The sequence below is a fragment of the Cryptomeria japonica genome, chromosome 7 (assembly GCF_030272615.1).
Source record: "Cryptomeria japonica chromosome 7, Sugi_1.0, whole genome shotgun sequence".
In the NCBI taxonomy this organism is placed as follows: Eukaryota; Viridiplantae; Streptophyta; class Pinopsida; order Cupressales; family Cupressaceae; genus Cryptomeria; species Cryptomeria japonica.
In genome coordinates this window covers 16,680,481-16,699,702 of record NC_081411.1, presented here as the reverse complement: position 1 = coordinate 16,699,702, position 19,222 = coordinate 16,680,481, and positions in this window count along the sequence as shown.

Genomic DNA, 19,222 nt, shown 5'->3' with positions numbered 1-19,222 from the left:
AAAAAATAGTACATCAACCTTACAATGCCTTAAGCATCCTAGCTGCTTATAACATGTGTTTTTAGGGCAAAAACAAAGTCGGCCTTTTTAGGGTTTTATTGCAATGTCGATTTTCATCAACAAAAAAAATACCCAAAAAAAATTTTCTCGGGGGCTCCCGCCCCCGAACCCCAACAAGGATACGTGCTGAGTGTACAATACTTTGCTGATCAGTTGCCACATTTCAACAATCTCCCACTTGGAGACTGATACTACACGACACCACTGTACATGCAACATCCGCTAGATAAAACACTAGGACTCGACTGGTATAAATTCCACAATTATCAATCAAGAAAACCAACAAAAACTGATGAAGAAATCAGCTTCTCATGTGGAACTGCCTTCGTGAACATATCAGCAAGATTCTCACTTGTGTGAATCTTCTCAAGCCGCAATTGACCCTCCTCCAAAACAGTCCAGATGAAATGGTACCTGAGCTGAATGTGCTTTGTCCTTGAATGAAAAGCAGAGTTCTTTGCAAGATGAATGGCACTCTGGCTATCAGTATACAATGGGCGATCCTCCTGTGTCTGACCCAATTCCTCCAGAAAACATTGCAACCAAATCATCTCCTTGCTGGCTTCTATAGCAGCAACATACTCAGCTTCAGTGGTTGAAAGTGCAACAACCTTTTGCAGCCTAGAAATCCAACTGATTGCAGTTCCCCCTATAGTTAAAAACATACCCTGTAGTACTCCGTGAATCAATAGTAAAAAACATACCCTGCAGTTCCCCCTATAGTAAAAAACATACCCCGGCAAGGATACGTGCTGAGTGTATAGTAATTTGTTGATCAGTCGCACATTAGTGTTAGCAACAAAAGATTATCCTAAACAGGCATATCAAGAGAGATATTAAGCATGAAATAGAAAGCATATAAACATAGAATAAAATAGCTAATCAAGATGCTCATAGTTGCTCCTCCCTTGTTCCTCTCCTCTCCAAGTCCCAAATGAGTGTAGCTCTCAGCTTTTAGCACTAGCCATGGATGCCATATGGAGATTCAAGATATTTGAATATGATAAGCAAATGCTATGCAAGTGTAGATAGTGATGCTATGAGAAAACTCTATGCTAATGCCAGTATAACAACAATACTCTAATGCTTCCTTTTTTGCTTGAGGAGAAGGGTTCTATTTATAGAAGAAATGGGGAAATGAAGGGTTAAGATTGAGTAATCTTAACAAGGGTTAGGATTGAAAGATATTCAATCCATGTGAGACTTTCAACCCAATCCCATGTTGACAAGTGTCACCATGAGGAGGCTTGAGATGAGTGATAAGGAGCATTAAATGCTTGACGGGACATGATGGTTACCCTAGTCAAAGAAATAAATGCTTTGAAGAGACACATGGGTTACATGAGGGTTAAGTTAGGGGTCAAAGTCCTTAACCATGGGTGCAAGTGGAATTAACCATTAATGGTCATGTAAGAGCCATAAGTGGTTTGGAAGACTTTAGAGGTTAATTTATTGAACACACAAAGCATTAATTGTTTTTCAAAGACTTTGGAGTCTTTGAGAAGTGACTCCAATTTGCTTAGGAATGTGACAATATTTAGGGGATGGATTAGGTTAATTAGGAAGGGTTTAGAAGAATCTAGAAGGGGTTTGGGCATGCAAGTGGATTTTGTAGGAAAATGCAAGTGGGAGAAATTTTGGTATTTTCAATTAAAATAAAATCATTTATTTCAATTAAATGGTGTAATTTGCATTTGGATAGATATTCAAATAAATATTAATTTATTTAAATGAGAAAAAGGAAGATAAAGCATTAAAATGCTTGAAGACTTTGAGGGAAACCATTAAAGTCTTAAGAAGACTTTAAGGGAAGCCATTAAGTTTGAAGACTTTAAAGCCATCAAGTTTGAAGACTTTAAGGGAAACCATTAAAGGTTTCAAGTGGGTGAGGATAAATAGGATTTTAAATAAATAATTTATTTAAAATAGTTGTGCAACTTGCTTTTGTAGGAAAATACAAGTGGGTAGAGGATAAAGGTGATTTTAAATAAATGTTAATTTATTTAAAATAATTGTGCAACTTGCATTTGTAGGAAAATACAAGTGGGTGGAGGATAAAGGTGATTTAAATAAATGTTAATTTATTTAAATGTGAGAGGTGGGATTTTTGGGGAATTTAAATAAATATTAATTTATTTAAATGTGAGAGAAAATTTAATTAATGGTCTAAATTTGGTTAAGTGAATTAAATCAAATAAATTGAATAATTTATTTAATTAATAGGAGAAGAGGGTTAAGATGAATTAATTAAATATTAATTTAATTAATTATTAATTGATGGTTAAATAATCAAATAAATACTAAGTATTCATTTAATTAAGTGGACAGATTTATGTGACTACACTAGTTATCTCAAACCAAAATCATTTTAATTCACCTACTAATCAAAAGTTTATATTTACTAACAGGGACTCTTATACTTCATGCCCTCCTTACTTTCCAATTGATGTGTCAATTCTACATGTAACTTAGCATCACCAACTATAGATACACTAACTTCTAGAGGAAAAGATCAATTCTTAAATTCCTTGCAATCATCTCACTATTTTCCTCATCCATGATTTCTATGTTATAATCAAGCTAAAAGACTTAATAAGTTTGCAATAATTGCTTTGTGGGAGTCTTGTCCAATTTAAATTTGCTTGTATTTGCCTCCATGTGAGATTGTTAGTTTTCTCAATCATTTGCTTCCTAAACTTTTTGTGTTTTGACCAACCTCTACTTTATTGGCCGGTCTAGGTAGTCCACCTTCCCTATTTGTGGTCTTATTAGCACTATTACTTCAACCTCATAGATTACATCAATCATATTAAGGTTGGTTCATTTTGAACAATTAGCATCTTCATGATTGCTCATTCTACACTACCTGCAAGAGAAGTCTTAATATTTTGATCAATAGAGCAATATCTTATGAAATGGCCCCACTTATTGCTCTTCTAACACTATTTAATTAATTCACTTTAACTATCATATTATATTTGTCTTATAACTCCATCCACATTTTAACATTTGTTCTTTTTAGCTGCAATATCCACTAAGTGGCATGCTTGTTGACACACTAGGATGTGCATATTTATTCTTTTGTTGTTTTCTTGACGAGGTGTTTGTTGTTGATCACTTGCTTTAAGCAAAAATATTTGACCAATCTTATTATTTAGATCATAGGGGCAATTCCTAATTGAATAACTTGCAACTTGGCATATATCACAAAACATTCTTTTAGGACAAATGGTTTTGGTGTGACCTTTGTTTCACATTTAGTACACTAAAGTTCTTTACTTTCTTGTTTCATGTCTTCCACCTCTTTCATAATTCTCAACATGTCTCTACAAAGACCTACATCAATCTTGATTCATAATCATAAATTGAAATCATCTTTAGTTTTCCTTGAATGAGAGGATGTCTTGTTTTCACTCTCTACGTCCATGACCCAATTGTACACATCTTGTATGATGAGGGAGGTACCATTTTCGTCCTCTTCTACAATAAAGATGTCAATCACTACATCTTTAGCCCGTCTCCAATCTACTCAATAATTCCTCAAGCCCATGTTATAAGCTTGAACATTTTTTGTGCTTATCCTATTAGACATTATAAATTTCAGTGATAACCTTATTATCATCCCTCCATAGTTTGAAATCTTGTTCATATGCCTTCTATAGTTGTTCCCTCATCGCTTCTTTAATTTAACTAAGAACATGCTCAAATATATAAGATTTTTAAGAATGGGCACAATCACAAGTAAATCTCTGGAGCAATTAACAAGGGCAAATTTTGCTTTCATAACTATTGCAAGTGTGAGGACTTTTTTGGCAACCTATTGTTTACCTTACATCAAAGGAGTAACCAATAAGATCTCTAAAATCCTACAACAAAAGGGATTTTGTCATCTTGTAAACCACACAACAAACTAAGATTGATTAATTCACTCCAAGATTATGAATACCTTTACTTAACTAGGGTGTCTATAAAATGGTCTACTCTTATGATGGGTTTCACATATCACATAATCTAGGCACTTAATAAAAAAAGGATTAGAGTGCATGGTGTCAAAATTAAGCATTAAGAGATTGCGGGATGTCGCGTTTGCTTTGCAACTTTCTGCCGAGCTAGGGCAGCCGTGCCCTAGCGGATTTTTGCTCTCTGTGCGCGCGTAAGGGGAAGGCTGTGTGTTTGTTTGGGGCAGGGTTTTTGGTTTCGACGGCAACAGCACTGTGTGCTATTTTTTTTGGACGTCGTTCTGCAGTTTTTGCCAGTGTCCGTCGAGGGTTTGGAGGTATTCCCGTGCGGGGGACTGTTCAAGGCAGGGTGTGGCTATGGCTGCGGGTGGACATTCTAGTGTTGGAGCTGATTTAGGCATGCATGATGCGAGCGGCTTGAATCCGCCGGAAATTGAGATGAGGGTTTTTGATAACGCCCTTTTCTCTCAGGGTACAGGGGCTAAGGCAACGAGCTCGATTGGGGGTTCGCGGATCACGAAGATTAATGGCTGCCTGGAGCGTTGTAGTGAGAGGCCCAAACTGGTAATACCATTCGAAATGATTGCCGAAGATGTTGAATACTACTCTAAGCACTCGTTGTACTGCAAATTTTTGGGATTACGAGTCTCTCTCCAATTTTTGGAAAATTGGGCTCGGAGAGTTTGGGAACCTGAGGGTGAAATGGAGGTAACGTTGCTAGCAAACAACTTTTTCATGGTTACATTTATTTGCCTGGCAGATCGCAATAGGGTTTTTGAGGGGGTGCCCTACTTTTACAACCAGGTTGGGCTTTTCGTCAAGCCATGGCATGCAGGATTTAATCCTTCCGAAGAGCTTCCGAATCAGGTTCCGGTGTGGGTTCGATTACCCAGATTTCCTATAGAATGTTGTCGCGAGGATGTTCTTCAGATGCTTGCAATGAAGCTCAGAAAGCCAGTGGGACCTTCAACACAAACCTTGGGTAAGAAAGTTATGACTTTTGCCTGAATGTGTGTGGAACTTGACTTGAGTAGGCCATTGCCAGATGCGGTGGAAATGTGTGTAGGATCACATTCTTGGGTGCAACAATTGGATTATGAGACCCTCCCATTCCATTGTCGCCTTTGTCATGAATATGGCCACTTGGTGCGTAGATGCCCAAAGGCCAGGTCAGCGGAAAAGCAACCCCCGCCTCCGCCTCGCAGCAGTCCTGGTGATGTTAAAGGCATGAAGCCTGTTGGTGGAGAAGGCATGGATGCTGAGGGCTTTGTTCAGGTCAAAGCTCGAAGTAGAAACAGAGGTCAGAAGAGGACTCTATTGGAAAGACATGATGAGGATACTTTTAATAGATTTGAAGTCTTGGATGCATTGGATCAGCAAGAAATTAATCCTGGATTCATCAGTACAGATCAATTTGTGGCAGATTTTAGAGTTGAGGATACTCCCTCCATTCCTATCCCTGCTTCTCATACGGAGTCAACCATGCCTATGGTCACGGATGGACAGTCAAGAGCTCAAGCGATAGTAGGGACAAATGTTGATATGCGGCAAGGAGAAGAGAGTGTTGCTATTCAAACACGATCTGCGGTTTCAGATTCGGAAAAAAGGGGTAAATCTTCTCCGCAGCTGGGCATTCTTCAAAAAGATGGTAAGAAGGGGGTTTCTGAGAAAAGTGTTAAATTGGGACGCAAGAAGGATTTGGAGAAGATTAAGTTGATTGGGGAGACTTTGGTGGAGTCAGGTTCTGTTAAGACCTTGGATTCCCACTTTTTAACTCCCCCGGAATGATCATTATTTCTTGGAATGTTAGGGGCTTGAACAGTGGCCCTAGACAAAAAGCTGTTCGGGAATTAGTTAGAAATCACTCCCCTGATGTGCTTTTTCTTCAGGAGACTAAGGTTTCTGTGGAATGTATGATGAGTATAGCACCTAAATTGTGGAGGAATGGTCAATGTCAGTGCATTGGAGCTCATGGATCTTCTGGGGGTGTAGCATGTCTATGGAACCCATGAAAGATCCAACCAGTGTCATGGATCTCCTTTAAATCCTCCTTATCCATGGTCTCTCTGTGCCTTGAATCGGGAGAATCAGTCCTTTTCTCCAATGTCTATGCTCCTACTGAGTTCCAAGGTAAAGTTCTTGTTTGGAATAATGTTCATTTGGTTCGTAACTTATTTCCTTACTTGCCATGGATTATTGCTGGAGACTTTAATGCTATTCTTGATTTAACTGAAAAACGGGGGGGTAATGCAAGACTTGAACCCTCTTCTCTCTTGTTTCGGGATAATGTCTCGGCACTTAATCTTGTGGATATCAAGCCTAGCAATGGTCAATTCACTTGGAACAATAGAAGAGTGGGGGACAGGTGCATTGTTGAACATCTAGATCGCTTCATGGTATCCTATTTTTGGGTGGGTGGATTGTGGTCTTCCAGCTCAGAGATATTAGATTGGAGAGGATCGGATCATTGGCCCATAAAACTTGTCATTTCTTCTGCCCGGTCGCCTCAGAAGCCACCTTTCAAGTTCCAGCTCATGTGGCTCCGAGACCCAGACCTATATGGATGTGTTGCTGAGTGGTGGAAGGAGGGTAGGCCTGCTTTTGGTACAGCAATGTATATTTTTGCTAAGCTCCTCCAATTTGTTAAGTATCAGCTCAAACGGTGGAACCGGCAATGCTTCGGAAACATTTACCAGGCGAAAACAAAGGCTCAAGCGGAATTGAATGATATTACCAGATTGATCAGGGAGGATGGGGTGTCTGAGTATTTGTTGCGGGAGGAAGCCAGGGCTTTAAAAACTTTGGAGGAATGGGAGCTGAGAGAGGAAATCTTTTGGAAACAAAAAGCTCGGATTGAGTGGCTTCAAGAGGGTGATAGGAATACTGCTTTCTTCTTCAATTCGGTGAAGGCCAGACAACATGGTAATTCTCTTTCATCATTGGTGACCGACAGAGGGGAGGTCCTATCTTCTGCCCAGGATATCTCAAATGAAGTTGTTCAGTTTTTTGCCTCTTTATTTAGGGAGGAATCGCAGGGAGATTTGGCTGCTGAAGCTCAGGTCCTCTCTTGTATCCCCTCTTTGGTTTCAATGGAAATGAAAGAGCATCTTATGAGCCCTATATCTTTGGAGGAGTTAGAGAAGATTTTCTTCCAGATGAAAAAGGGAAAGGCTCCTGGTCCTGATGGCTTTCCGAGTGAGTTCTTCCAGGAATTTTGGGACATTATCAAATTAGACTTATTGGCTGTTGTTCAAGAATCCCAGAATAATAAGCAAATGCTTCGGGCCCTGAACTCTACCTTCCTTGCTCTCATTCCTAAGGGGGAGGGGGTTGATCGGCTAAGTCAATTCCGCCCTATTTCTCTATGCAATGTAACTTATAAAATTATTTCTAAGTTGATTGCCGAAAGGTTGAAGAAATGGCTTCCGCTGCTTATTTCTGAGGAACAAAGTGGTTTTGTGGAGGGTCGTCAGATTTTGGATGGGGTGACTGTGGCTACTGAGACTATCCACTCCATGGCTAACTCCAAAGATAAGGCTATGTTCATCAAGTTGGACATGGCCAAAGCTTATGACAGAGTTCGTTGATCCTTCCTCCAAAGGGTTTTGGGAGCCTTTGGTTTTGAGGAGGAATGGATTTGCTGGGTTATGAGCTGTGTGAACTCAACTTCTTTTTCAGTCTTGATCAATGGGGAGCATTCTAATCTCTTTGGGGCCTCGAGAGGCTTGCGGCAAGGTGATCCCCTCTCTCCTTACCTGTTTCTTCTTTTGGTGGAGGGTTTGGGCCGGTTGATAAAAAAGAATGTTGAAGGGGGCCTCATTCAGGGTTGGCAATGGGGAGGGGGTCTTCCTGTTCAATCTCACCTACAGTTTGTGGATGATACAGCTTTGATGGGCATGGCTACCATTAGGGAGGCGGCTCACATGTGCAAGGTGTTGGATGTTTATCTTGCAGCTTCGGGTCAGGCTATTAATGAAGGCAAGTCGTCCATTTTTTTCTTTAACACTCCACCTCCCATTCAACGGAGAGTTGCTCATATTCTCAGATTCCAAATTGGGAGTCTTCCGTTGCTATACCTTGGGATCCCTATATCAGAGGGCAGGCAGTCTAGGGACTCGTGGCAGAGTATTCTGGATAAGTTCCGCGTTAAAGTCACGCATTGGACCCATCGTTGGCTCTCCTTTGCTGGACGGGTCCAGTTGCTTCAAAGTGTGGTGCAGGCTCTTCCTCTCTACAGGTGTATGATTCAGGTGGCACCAATGAGCTTTGTTAAGAGTCTTGATTCCTTAGCCAGACAGTTTTTATGGGCCGGTAATCTTTCTTCAACTAAGTGGAGTCTTATTAAATGGGAGGTGGTTTGTAGTCCAAAACAGGTTGGTGGTCTGGGATTAAGGCAATCAGTGCTCTCTGGTACTGCTCTGGCAGCTAAATTGTACTGGCGATGGTGTGTGGAACAGGATCGGTTGTGGGCCAGAATCTTGTCTCATAAGTACTTTTTTGGGATCCCCCAGAAAGATATCCCGCGGCTTAGCTTGACTGGGAAAGGTTCGGGGATCTGGACTACTCTCAAAAAAGGGGCTGCTCTCATTAAGAGAGGCTTATTCTGGATTTGCAAGAATGGGACTGAGGCTCATTTATGGCATGACTCTTGGGATGGCTTCCCTCCCATAGTTGTCCAATATCCTCATTTGAGTATATTGGCCCAGAGGTTTTGTGAAGCTGGTTGGACTAGGGTGTGTGATTTTAAGTCCTTTTCCTTTCAGGGGCATTTGGTGGAAGCAAGATGGAAGAACCCAGAGGATTGGCCTATTGTTGATATGGAAGTTGAGTGCGCTGAACTTAATTACATCCTCTCCTATCATAGCTGTAGCGCCCTCATGGATAGTGATGTGTTGGCCTGGTCCCCTAATCCCAAGGGTATTTACACAGTTTCTTCGGGGTATCAAGAGTTGCTCTCCCAGCAAGCTGAGGGTGGAGAGGTTCATTGGTGGAAGAAAGTATGGAATAAATTCTCTTGGCCAAAGTGTAATTGCTTTACTTGGACTTTGGTCTGGAATAGATGCTTGACTTGGGACAATATTCGGAAGAGGGGCTTTTCTGGACCTTCGAGGTGTGCTCTATGTTGTAAGGGGGAGGAAGACTCTCCGCACTTGTTCTTCCACTGCTCCTTCTCCCTTCAACTATGGCATTTTTGGTGGGATGTCTGGAAATGCTCGTGCATTCATGCTTCCTCCCTAGATGAATTTTGGTCGAGATTGGGAAGGCCTCCCTCCTCGGCTCCCTTCTTGCAGGATGTTTGGTATGCTGGTCCTATTTTCCTGCTTTGGCAAGTTTGGTTGGAAAGGAATCGCCGAATCTTTTGAGGTGAAGCATTGGGGATTCAACAGGTTTGGATTAGAATTATGGGCATGATCCAGGAATCAGTTAAAGCGAAGAGTGAGATTGAGCTGCCACTGGAGAAAGGAGATGCTGAAATTGTTGATAGATTGGGCATACAAGGGATAACTTCGAGCTCGGCTTGTGTCAGGCGAGGTAGACATGTGAAGCAAAAAGTTCAAAGGATGGGGAGCTGGCAGCCCCCTCCTACTGGTTTTTTGAAAATTAATACGGATGGCTCTTCCAGGGGTAATCCTAGCTCAGCTGGGATTGGTGGGATTGGTAGGGATTCTTCTGGATCTGTGGTTTTCATTTTTTCGGCTAATAAAGGTAGGCAGACTGTTAATAGGATGGAAGGTTTGGCTATCCTTTATGCTCTGGAGCGGGCTCATGCTCTTGGGTGGCGGAAGGTGATTTGTGAGGCTGACTCTCAGGTCCTAGTCAATATGCTCCTTGAGAGGAAAATTGTGGATGTTAGCTGGCAGTTGTCTATGATTGTGCATAGATATTACAAGTCAGCTCTTTAATGGATTCAGTGTCTTATGCTCATATTCCAAGAGAGTGGAATAGAGCGGCTGATTGTCTGGCAAAATGGGCATCTATAGATATGGATGGCCGAAAGATTGATGAGTGGGAGCAGATGCCCTACGATTTATATCAGGACCTGGAGAGGATTCTTGCTGATGATGGTAGTGGCATTGGGGAATGAGGGTTTTGCTCTTGTTTGTTCTGTGGTCTCTGGTAGTTCCTGGGGCTTTCGCCCTTTGCTGATTTGTACTCAGATGTTTTGATTTTCAATAAAGTTTTTACCCCTTTTATTCAAAAAAAAATTAAGCATTAAGAAATAAACTAAATGGTCCTTACCAAACATTCTTACAAGACTAAGCACACCCTCTTTATTGAAGAAACCAAAGCCCTAGTTGTTGAAGATAATTGTTTTAAGTAGCCTTAAGAATAGTTGTGGTAATTTAATCAGCATTTTAACAATTTCAATTGATACAAAGGCTAGGGAATGAGCCACTCTTGGCATCCTCTCATTAATTCGCTAAAGAATCCCCTGCCCTGAGGATGGTTTTCACAAGCTCCTTTTTTGTATTTTTCCTTTTTCAGCTTGTTTTTTTTGTTGTTCCCCCTTTCTTTGTTTTACCAATCTTCTCTCTCTTGCCATTTGGTTTCTCTTATTAATTTTGTTTACCACTCTTGTATCTTCATCAATCTCTCTTCTTTTGTTATTTTCGTTGACTTTCCTCAATCTTCTTTTTAAGTTCAATTTTTTTAACCCTCGCCCTTCCTCTACTCATCGCTTTCAAATTTTCTTTTCATTCCTTATTGTCCTCTTTTTTCTTTTATGAACCTCCCTTCACTTTTGCCCCAAAGCCACTCCCCAACACCATCCTCCTTTCCTCCTCCCTTTTTACCAATACAAAAGAAATACAAGCAAAAAACCAAAAACGCCGTGACCTCTTTCCTAACTATCTCTTTCCTATCTATGCTTCATGGAAATCGCTGCATTCAACACTTTCACCCTATACTTATCGCACATTCAAGATACGCACTATGCACCTCACCATCTCCATGATCAAACTATTCCTTCATTGCATGACTCCATCCTTATATGGAGTGTACAAAGTAGTGGTGTCTGTAAACTTTTCTTACATGAAATATTAGACTATTTCAAGAAAAACTAGCCTTCGTTGTTAGATCTAAGAGCCTCATCTATTTAGTAGTTTGGCTCTTCACCAAGGCTTTCAGTGCTACAAATTTAGAAAACATTCTTTTTTTTTTTATACACCCACATTTTCCTCAAAAGATCATCAAGCAACAACAAAAAAATTATTGGATTTCAAATGGCATGCAATTTCACTTATTCACTTATTCTGCAGGAGCATCCAAGTCCAGAAGCACTCTTTTATCACCAAAAATAGAATAAAAGGTAACTAAAAAGCTTTTGGTATTTGTGACAAATTTTGAAGAGATGGTACGTATGGATGGGTTAAAGTGTCGTCAATCCATGCGACTTCGGCAATAAGACATTTGCTTAGTTGTTGCACAACAGCTTCAACTTGTTGAGCAAGTTCTTTTAGTTTCTACGTGTGATCCTTTACTTGTGGAATAATTCTTGGTTGCACTTAACTTTTTTCACTTTTCATTACTTCTTGTGGAACAATTCTTGGTTGCGTTTGCTTTTTAACTTTTCATTACACACTTGATGTGCAAAGTATTCAGTCCATTTCAGTCAAAATGAAGCTGATGAAGTTTATGTTCAAGATTACGTGGCAAGATTTGATTGGAATCAAAAGGGAGTTTCAAACTCAAACAATCTTACTTCGAACTTTAGTACTAAGTACTTTATGACTTCATAAAACTGTAAAACTTTTGGAACTCAGGCAGAAGTGTTGTAGAATAGCCATCGCCGACTACACCTAGCTTATAAATGCTATTAAATCCCAAAAGTAGCAATGCCAAAGCAATATAAACTTTACAAATCACTCTGGACTGCTATCAGACCCCACATTGGAAACCACCAATCAAATCAAAAGATACGGGGGTAATTTGATCCGCCACCCATTATGAAGAAATATTTAATCTAGTTTTCAAATTTGAAATCTTAAAAAAGTGATTCAATCCTAAATATTTGAAGTTTAAAACTCTAAAGTCTAAACTGTAATAAACACAGACTGGCGACTGCTTCCTTAGTCTTCAACTCTGCCTACCATTTCTTATCTTCTACCACACCATTATCACCTTTGTTGGCAGCCTCACTCACTACCATACAAACTCACTTCAACAGGTTCTAAAATCACAACCAAACACTATGGTGCTTTTTGCAGCTTCCCGCACAAGCTTCAACTACAATTGCCACACAACCTCCACTTGGCATTATTGTAGTTGTGCTCCTATATGCCTTTTACCTGCTTCTACGTCACCTACACCCTCTATAAACAGTTGTATTGTTCCATTTTGAGATGAAGGTTGCTACATACTCTTGAAAAAAATAGTCTCCACCTGATGTTGTCAGTTCTCCAACATGCATCCCACCACTTCTACCTTGCTGGTGGTGCTGGAGAGTGACCTATACATTTCAATAAAGTTGATCCTATTTTAATGGTGCCACTGCAAACAAGGCGATGCAAAACGGAAAGTAGAGGATTTGTCTGGTAAACTTTCAGTTGTTGCACCTAAAACAAAAGCAAACTTGCATTCACTTACAGAAATGCTACAGCCACTCAACCTCAAACAAGTTATTTTTAACCCAGCGAACAAGAAGCATCTCAATAGAAAAACTCTAATACCATGTAACAATTTGGAGCACGAGCAATGTGATTACATTGTAAGATGACACTATATCTAAGCTTGCATTGTGATAATATAAACAAAAACCATGAAACAAAATGCTGTCCAGCTACTGATTTAGGCATAACAAGTAGTCTATTATTAAGCAAACTTAAACAGATATGTTGCCTACCATTTTCAACTTTCTATTAATTTTAGGTGTGAGATTCAGTGGCGAAATAATTAATAAATATAAGACAATGTGCATTCTCCCATGCTATAACCATTCATCTAAGACAGACAGCCTTATTTGTGAGACAAATGATTCTGAGATTGAGATGTTTCAACTTTTGTGTCTGAGGCTTTGTACTGTTCGTAGATTGAATCTCTCTTGCCAAGTCTATTTATGTTCACAAACTTCTTGGTGGGAGAGCTATCATCTTAACTTTTAGATTTGTGTTTGGGTGGATAGAACTGTTTTCAAGATCAATGTTGGCATACAACTTGAAAGTGGTTTTTCCCCTCAAGGTAGCCATGGAGCGCTCTTGATGGTAGCCTTCTCAACTATACTCCCAAAACCAAGCTATCAAAACCAGTAAGCCCAAGATTGAGTTGCCGAAGATGACTTTTTATCTGACAGAAATGGAAGGAAAGAACTATATTCAACCTGAGTCAGGAAGTGAGTAGAATCAAGCCTTGTGTGAAATACAGCACCAAGTGAGAATCAGGTTGGTTAGAACCAGCAAGCAAACTGCATTGCAATGGCTTGATTAAAGATGCCTAAGTCTTTGATATTAAGCCCACCCCACATCCTTAATGTAAATTAAAATTTTGAACCTTAATTATGTCATTCTTGATACTTTGAAGAAGGCGGAAAGATAGAAGAAAAATCCAGGTATGTGTTAGGGAGCTGTCTTTTATATCATTCTTCTTTTGTTTTTATTCCCAGGGCAAAGCTGATTTTTTTTGTGGAGAAGAAAACACAGGTATGTAGTGATGAGTTATCCTTTAAAGTTTAAAACTAAATGTAACATCCACCCATTCAATAATAGGTAGCCTAAAACTACTACTACTTTGCCAATTGATTCTGAGAATAGGATGAAAATGTTCGCTCATAATGGTTACACAATGTGGGTTAAGCAGACAATCGTCTTGAGCACCTTTGATGAATTATACCAGCGAACTGTGTGTCTATTAGTTGAAATTTTAAAAATTGGCATAGCAAGACAGCTGCACATACATTGAGGAGTGTGTTGACAAATCCTAGAAGCAGCAAGAGCCCTTACTTGAAAGACAAATTGGCTCTATCAAAATCCTTTTGACATATCGAGTTGGAACAAACACCCAGCCATTTTTGTGTTAAATTTGAGTAAATAATTTATTGAACTGCAATGATGTTATAGATTATTTTTGTTTCGAGGCATAGCTGCCAATTGTGTGAGAGAAATCATGTATTACAGTTGTTTCATCCGTTAAGCAATAATTTTGCAGGTCATGTTTCATAGTGAAACAGGTCCAAGTCCTTTAGATTTGTTCCACCCTTTGATTTGGGAATGAAAACAATCTTTGTCACCTTCAATTGAGGAAGCATTCTTCTACTTTTCCAAGATTCTTTGAACACTTGAGCAGATTACTTTAAGAATGTTCCAGAACTGCCAAAAGAAGAGCCGAGAACCCATCAAATCCAGTAGCTTTGTCTTTGTTTAAGGAAAAAACTGAAGTTGATAAGCTACTCTTTTGCAACCCATATTGTGAGCATATTATTCTCTTCCACAATTACTACTTAGATATTGATGACAAATGAGTTGCCTGATGTGGATCCAACAGTTTGTTGCAGATTAAGTTGTTTGTTCTGTCCAAATTTGTCAAAGAAAGTGATGCTCTGGTCTCCTCCATCAATTTATTTGGCTCTTGATCTCTCAAACAATAGAGTTCCTCTTTGTTGTTGACAAGTTAACTCTCAAATCAGTGTTTATTCAACTTTTCTAGTGTCTTCCATTAGACCCTACCCTCTAATCTTTTGTTGAATGTGAACAAAGATTTCAAATAACAATTTGCCTTACTGAAATATGTTACCAAATTATGTGTAAACACAATTGACAATTTAATAGAGTAGGGAGTCAAGGTTTTTCGTAAATCTTTAAAGCACATCCAAAGATTTGTGGGTATGTTGCCCACCATCAAGCACTTTGTCATGAAGCCCATGTCTGTAAGCCACATTGGTCCAGATATAAACTGACTCCATTTGGATGAGGTTCAACATGTGTGATAGAGAGCATATTGAGCTAGTGCTCTGAAAGAGCATAAATCTGTACTTTACTTTCTAATAAATGAGCTGGTTGAATCTATTGCGGATGGATCTATATGTGCATGAACTTAACTTCAAACCAAATTCATGATCAATAGCATTTACTAATCTTTGATCAACAATTAAGCAACCAACCAAATGATGAACACAAACACACATCCACACAAGTGAACACCAAATATACTGTTGCAAGGTGTGCGCCCTTGGTCTCCTTGTGCTGTGCAGCGCAACACTCGAGTTTGTGACATGGCTTAACCGCCTCATGTGGATTCTATAAGTCTAGTGGTTGTATCGGGCATTAACAAGTCGATCTTTTGATGCAACAGCAACCGCACTTGTAACAAGTGGTATCAGAGCTTGGTCACAAGTTCAAACCCCTCGCTTGCGCTGGGGGGGCATTGTTGCAAGGTGTGCGCCTTTGGTATCCTTGTGTTGTGCAGCGCAATGCTCGGGTTTGTGACATGGCTTAACCGCCTCTTGTGGATTCTATAAGTCTAGTGGTTGTATCAGGCATTAACAGGTTGATCTTTTGGTGCAATGGCAACCGCACTTGTAACATATGCATGGAACCCCAGAAGGGAAAAACCATGGTAGAATAGCTGCTTCGATCTACTGCCCAAATCCAACCTTACAAAAGAAATATGAAACTTACAAATGTTTATGGGCACCAACCTACCGAAGGCACCAACCTACTTGGGACACCAATCCCCTAATATAAGCACTAAGCACCAACTCAAATTAAGAGGCACCAACCTCAAATACAAGATATGATTTATGCAAATCTTCCAAACTCAAACTGCACCATCAGCTAGATCTGATCTGCTACAAAACATTCTCTCGATGTGTACAAGATCTACATACTGATTCACACACCTTAATTCATCTTTGCCAATTGAATAAGCAACTTGCACAGCTCTTTTGCCAAACTTACTTAATAAACACCCTAGGAATGAACCTAGATCAACAATATATATACACTACAATGGTAATTACAATCTTGTGTTGACCTAGAACATATTTGCAATATCCACAAGTCGGCCATGAACAAGTTTCTCAATCAAACATGTAGTTGGCTAGCTCCTACAACCCACATGTTACTCCAGGAGTGGGGACATGCTATGCGTCACCCAACATGGACTCAATTGGTCCCCAACTGTCTTCACACGCTACCTCCCACAAGCGCACATTACAATCCTCTAGCACATTCATCTAGAACATTAGCACAGCCAAACAACTAATTCTGTGAAAACTTTGTCATCACTAACTCTCTATCCTCTTGACCAAATCCTCTAAAACTCTGGAATATGATACTTCATATGTATTCCTACCATACTTCCAAACCACAAGCCACAACTCTCAATTTCAGCAGAATGTGAAGCCAAACACCATGACAGTGCAACTAAGTGCACATACTATTTCTGAGCAACAAACCTCAAAAACCTACCACAAATACTTCCAGACAGCAGTATATTTGCAATACAAACAAAAACTAGTAATACCAGAGCATAATGATGCACCATTATTTTAGTTTTAGCCCGTACGGGTAGGTGAGTTGGCCTTGGGCGGTGGATTTGCTCCCCATCGATCTCAAGTTCGACTCCCTCTCAGATTTAAGAGGGAGGACTAGTTGCAGGCTCTGGCTTCTCCCCTAGGGGACTAGTCTCGCCTCAGCTCGCCCCTTCCTGACCCCAACTTCGCAATAAAGTAAGCCCAAGGTAAGGCTAGACCATGTCTTTCTAGAACTCAAAAACTTTGATATGATAGTACAATAATTGCAATCTTTTGGATGCCTTGACATCAATGACAGAGATAAGATAGTTATCATTCAGCATACCAGAAATTTACAGTTCTACTGCATAGCAACCAACAAGGAAGCCTTGCTTCTACGAATCTTGAGTTGTATTTAATCTTAAATCATAATGAGTAGAATGTAACAAATGATTGTAACAGAGAACTGACAATGATTGTAACAAAGAACTGACATGCATTCCTGGCCCTGTTCCTCCACAGCTTGCATTTGTATAGCAATCCTGTCTGCAATTGACTTATTAGAATGAGTAGAATTTGCAGATTTTCATGTTTATGTGCTCTTTTAAAATGTATTCATAATCCAAAATGGTTTTCCATAGAATACTGCTATTATTTGTGAGCACCCTGGTGGCTAAGTGAGTCACATGAATCTTTCAAGAATTTTCCATCACAAGCTCACGCCATCATTAATCCAAAATGGTTTTCCATAAAATACTGCTATTATTTGTGGGCACATTGGTGGCTAAGTGAGTCACATGAATCTTTCAAGTATTTTCTATCACAAGCTCACGCCATCATGCTTGAAGGTTGTGCTCAAATTCGCCACTACACAATTGGTTTATTAGAGGATTCATTTCACTTCGGTAATGGTATTGCACATTAACTAGTAAACTGGATGCCCTCTGCTTTCTTCTCTCTCCTTTTAATATTTATTTTAAAGTTTAAACAGGTTAGGATAGTTTATAGTGCATAGAAGCATAAGTCCGCAAAAATTGCAATTCTTAAAAAGTCGATCCTCATGTTGGTTTTTTCCCCAAAAATATGAAACCTGGAAAAAATCATTATCCACAATTTCAACAATTTTTCCAGATTTAAATCGTGCAAAAATCAGGTTGAAAATCACATTTTAAACTCGAAAAATTCCTGTCAAAGTTTCCAATGAAATCCTTAAAAAATGCTAAAAAATTATTAAGTATCAATCACATAACATTTTTGGGCAACGACTGCAAACACGCTTTGGCTTGGATGTGAGGACTAGTCGAATAGCAGCTCTTGTAGAGAGTCATCGTGAGGGAGGCAATGCCTTTGAGGTAGGAAATTTTTCATTGCATGATTTTTTCTTTTGTTGGAAAAGGTCTTCATCTCTGTTTTTCAAAGCTCTTGTGGTTTTGAAATCTTTTTTGTCAGTGTCTATGTGATTGTGCTCAATTGGCATACACAATCATTTTTTAAAGCTTGCAAAGTTTGTTCTTATCAGAGACTAAGACTCACTGAAACAGTGACGAAAATCCTTAAGCCACAGTCTGAAAATTTGATGAAACCAATAGGCAACCTTGAATAAAATGAACAGCTGTTTGTTAGATGTTGATAATGACTGAATTTTGTCCCGAAACCATTGCTAATAACATTTGAAAATTTGAATTTGACATTTACAGACCTCTTCAAGTATATTGAAAACTTACAAAACCAAGACACACTTGCTGGAAATCAATTAAAATGCTCAAATAATGATGACCCTTGGCAGAAACCTCCATGCTTTGATAGTAATCTGTCTCCTTTTCACATGCTTCTATCCTACCTTGTCAAGAACCATACCTGTATACTGTCTTTGCAATTTCCTGACTTGAAAAACTTGGCTGGCCTTTGCAATGGCACACTTCAGAATACATGAGAGAATAGTTAGTTTTCCTGGAAAATTGTTACCACTTGATGAAGCATGCGCCTAGGCCTAGCCTTACGCATTTTTATTTTGAAAATGTGTTCCACTTCAAAAAAGTGCATGCCTGTGAATAACCTTGCACTTCTCAAACTTTTGGAAATCTGCCTTCCTTCATGATGGCGTGAACCAACACGAAGGCCTGCAATTTTAACTTTATGAAAACTTGTTCCCCTTCAATAGGGTGTCTGCCCTTATATTGAGATGTTTTTCCTATGAATTGAAATTTCATCGTTTCACAATGTACACTCCATTATACTGAGCAACATCTTTATCTTTTGAGATGACAATTTTTTGCATTTTCTCCATTGCTTAGGCTTGATCTTCACCTCACTGGATGCATTGAAAAAAAAATTCTGTTGGCCCCACAAACAAATGGAAGAGAGATAACAAAAATGACATGGACGATCATGACGAAGCTTTAACTATGACCCACAATTGAGAAATGACAAGCTTTTGGTTAGCAACGAGACACAAAACAGAAAATTTTGTATGGGCGCAAAATAGTTGTAATATTATTTGGTGAAATGAAACTTGTGGTCATTTATGATTTGACTGAAATAAAAATTGTACTTATGTTTAAGCTATATTATATCTTTAATTGTCAGAGTATTTTAGGAGTTGTGTGCCTCCATTAGTGATATGTGCATTGTGTGATTTTCTGTGTCAGAAAAACTGACCATAAATATTAGATAAATAGGAGTAATTAATGGTATGTGAGGATGCATCACCAAAACCTCACTAAAGAAGATATGGTTCCCATCTTGGTTCTTGTATATC